Source organism: Oryzias melastigma, linkage group LG9 (assembly GCF_002922805.2).
Source record: "Oryzias melastigma strain HK-1 linkage group LG9, ASM292280v2, whole genome shotgun sequence".
Classification (NCBI taxonomy): Eukaryota; Metazoa; Chordata; class Actinopteri; order Beloniformes; family Adrianichthyidae; genus Oryzias; species Oryzias melastigma.
This window is the reverse complement of record NC_050520.1, coordinates 30114528-30118759: the sequence shown is the minus strand read 5'-3', so window position 1 is coordinate 30118759 and position 4232 is coordinate 30114528. Positions and strand designations below refer to the sequence as shown.

The 4232-nt window shown below is 37.9% G+C and overlaps 1 long non-coding RNA gene across 2 annotated transcripts in view; it reads left to right on the top strand.

Annotated features, from left to right (window-relative positions):
- The first annotated feature begins 3300 nt into the window (after positions 1–3300).
- Positions 3301–4232, top strand: part of LOC112148899 — a 19794-nt gene continuing 18862 nt past the window's right edge. For both annotated transcript variants that reach the window (XR_004948494.1, XR_002919710.2), the window contains exon 1: positions 3301–3347. This is a non-coding gene — a long non-coding RNA (uncharacterized LOC112148899). The remainder of the gene's footprint in view (positions 3348–4232) is intronic.

The window sequence follows — 4232 nt, the reverse complement described above, 5'->3', positions numbered from 1 at the left end:
CCACACAGAAAGGTCCCAGCCGGGAGTCGAACCGGGGCCTTCTCGCTGTGAGGCGAGAGCGCTAACCACTGCGCCACCGTGTAGCCCATGATTATACATATATATATATATATATATATATATGTATTTATGTGTGTGTGTGTGTGTATGAAACAAAAAAAAATAAAGAGTAAAGTGTTCTTTCAAGTATATCTTGCAGACTTTTAAGATACTTTAGTTAATCTTTTGGTAAATATCCCAAATCCGTTAAAACTTCTATTAATAGATTGAGAAGTTAAACGGAAAAAACAAGTTTGCCGACTTCAGTTGATGTGTATTTTGGGATCTAAGAAGGTCTGCAGGGTCCATGAGGTTTAACTGTTTTTCAGTGCAGCTGCTTCAAAATCACCAAGAGGCCATTTCCTAAGAGAATTACTTCAATGAAAATAGTATAAAATGTTTGTTCCATTTTCTTTTTTACCATCACACACTATTTAAAAAAACAAAAATGGATTGTATGATAGAAAAAGAAAACAGCCTCCTCAACACAATGGAGTACAAAAAAGTTTAGTGAAGTTTACCTTTAAGGTTAAGTTTTACGACATAAATAGTTTTCATGAAAAAGTCAAGACAAACTGGAAAACAAAATAAGCGAACACAATATAAAAAATATAACTAAATAACATAAAATATACAAAAAAGTCTGTGCTAAACTGCCTTTTCTGTGCAGATGATTCATCTGTGCTTTGAAGTGACAATTCTCAAAAAACATTTTTTCAGATTCTAAATTTTCTGAAGTTAGGAAATTAGGTTCAATTTAGTTCAAGTTATGTTAAATTTGAGCATCCTTTTCCAATACAGCTCCAATAGAATTTTAGTAAATTAGCATACTTTTATAAGGATAAATGTGGAAATAGAAGCTATTTTGTTAGGGACATGTTTGGTTTGTTAAGCTGACAAAAAAGTGAACTTGGGCAAGTTTGTGTTTCATCTGACTTTCAATCAAGCTGTTCAATTTAAAATAAATGACAGAGAAGTTGGAAGTAATTTTTAATGTCGTATGACACTATAATAACCTTTTATGAATTTAAAAAGTCCACCCGGGCCTGCTTCAACACCCTGAATCCCATCCTGTAGCCTCACAAATCCAGCTTCTCACTTCCCGTCTTGGGCTCATACCACAGGGCAGCCAGCTGCAGGGCCCCGCCTGAGGCCCTGTGGGCCCTGGTGACAGGTCACATTATACCTGGGTGTTGACAGGGGGGAAGGGGTCAGCCATGCTCTCAGGGCCAAGAGGGAGCAGAGGAGGTGACAGGAGTGGGAGGAGGAGGAGGAATATGGAGGAATGGAACTCCTTTCATCGCTGGTGTCTGTGAGTGACAGGCAGCACAGCTGTGACACTGATGGTGCATACCAGCACACGTGGGCTCCAGTCCACGCACACAGGAGTGGAAAGACCACCGCAGGAATGTTCTGGAGGAGAGACGCCCGGTGTTCTGTTTACACATCATTTAAATTGCTGAAACGGTTTGACCACCTCATGAAAAAATCTGTTATGAGGTTAGAGGCTTTTGACAATACAGGCATTCAAACGAACTATGAATAAAGTTTTTTTTATTATGTTCTATACATATTCATTTCAAAGCTCCTAATTTGTCACAAAACAGTCAGTGGAAAACCTATAAAATGATTCATCAGCCAACAAAAGAACGCCTCTATCTTCTGAATAACTCACGACATACAAACTTAAAATATTATTAATATACATATAGTACTACAGGCCAGAACGGCAGTTAGCAGAACTTTATCTAATACGATCTATTGCTGGTTAATGTTTATTTTAGTGCACTTCACCCTTCAGTCCTCAGAATATGCAGCTGCTTTTGTGGCAAACACAGCTGTGCTCAGCATCAACTGTCTTTCCATACATTAACTGACACAAACGTACCTATTGTCAGAGTCTGCGTGGAGCCTGACCCACTTTCTCGTTCACCTGTACTTTTGGCAGCGATCATTTGTGCCATTAAATCTAATGTCTCTGTAATATGACTCATTATATGTACCAAAACCTGAAATTTTCAATTAAATGAAATGAAGAAGCTTTATGTGATGTCATAAATGTTACTGTGGAGGATTTCTTTGAATGCTTAACTTCCATTCTAACAACATTTCATAGACACAACCTGCCTCTTCTTTAGACAAAAACTGCTTAGTGAGTTACAGGTTAGATCACTGTTCCAAGGTATGAACTCTCGAGGAGATAAACGTTCCTGACTTTATAGAAAATAAGCATTTCTCAGTTAGCACTCGGAACTTACTCTCATTTGCATCCCAAAATGTGTATTTGTACCTTCCTTTACTTTGGCGACAAAGGAATGCCCACAATCAATGATTACTCTCATTGCTCCTTTTATTCTACACCAATCTGCGTGCCATTGAACTGGTAGACGTTTATTATTCCATACAGAAAGAGATACAAATTTACAGCTAAATCGACTTTATTTGTGTCTGCTGATATAGTGGCTGTGATATGTTAGAGGCAGAATCCAAATTGCTTCCCCACCCCTATGACTCCTCACTATTGCTCCAATTGTTTGGGCATTTGGAGCTAAGGTGGTGTCTGAAAGTGTTTTTTTAAGGAGGAGCTTTAGCGGCTTAGGGGTGGCTATCCCTGAGCCGGTAGAGAGATCCTTGTGGCTTTGTCTGATCCACAGAGGTTAACATTTAAACATAAATAATAAAGAGTTTTATGTTTTTGGATGAATTTTAAAGTTATTAAATCAATGTTATGTATTTTCTAAGTACTGACTGCGACACGTTAGTCATTTAAAGACACTCTTTTTTCCATATATTTCCTCTTGGAGGGATAAATGTTGGGATTGGGAGAAGCCATAGGGATATAGAAGCAATACGAATTCAACCCTAGAAAATGATTTTTCACCAGGTGGGAAAACTGAGATATGAAACAGGTTGTCAGTCTTGTTGAATAGGCCATAATGATTGCAAAGCAGCCCTTTCAGTTTGCGTTTTAAATACAAACTGCGAGGTATTGCTAAAGATTTTTGGCAGAAATCACAATTAACCAAGAATCTTTTTACAGAACACCTGACAAACAAGTCAAAAAGAACTAATTAAATTGGATGATTATTTGTTGCAATTTACTCATTGACTGAGTTTGAGAATTGGATTGAGTGAGTGTGACATCACCCATAGAAAATGACTTAAGAAACAAAATGAAATCAATTCTCCAGCATTTTTTTTAGTGATATGGAGGCCACCATGATGCAGCCAGATACCAGTGTTTCTATGGCAACCTCTTGACAATCAGGAGAGGGTTTGTTGAAAGGCCACACCCCTTCCACTTACAGGTGGGCTCTGGAGACTAGGTTGGACATGAGACCACAAACTATTGAGGCATCTGATTGGTTAGTTTATAACTTGAATAAATTGCACTACGGAAAAAATATCAATGACAAAAATTAGGACAAATAGAATGAATGAGTAATTTCTGTTTATTTCTCAATAGGAGTCTATGGGATTGTGGTTTCTTGGAGCCAGCGGGTATTTTCTATTAGGAACATGAGGGAGGAAGGGTCACTCTGTTCAGTTCTTATATACAGTCATTAGGTTTACTCTACAAAAATCATCACAGTAAGATAATATTGCAAAGGAATGTGTCAACAAAAGTAAGGTACCCTTTTCCTTTTTGATATCTTTTAAATAAAGTTCAAATACTTTGTTCGTATAGGTCACAGTATTCATCGGAAAAGCCTGTTAGAGCTTGTAAGTTTGGCTTTGAGACATTCAACAAATGCTAGACTGAGATCTGGAAATTGTGTTCTCTGAGTCAACAGCTTGAGCTCATTCCTTTACACTATCAAACAGAGGTGGTGGTACAAAGGCATTCTTCTGATCTCTTCTGTCATCACTTTTCCTTTGTGCATTCACACTTATCCCACAAGGAGCCCGTTTACACTAAGCCTCCAATCAGTTTCTGATTTCCTGAGTTTTTCAAATGGTTTGTTGACAGGACAATCCACTTCTTGCCTGTTATCAGCAGCATGTTTGCATGAACTATGTGTTCTGTGCAGCCAGGATTAATAATCTAGAATATGTGTGGAGGGCTACATTTGAACAATCATGTCGGAGGTTAAAAAAACAGAAACTTGAGTACAGACTTACTGTCACTTTGACATGAAAGTATTTGGTTATATTTTTGGTGGTATACTGGCCAATCAGGACAGAACGTTTTT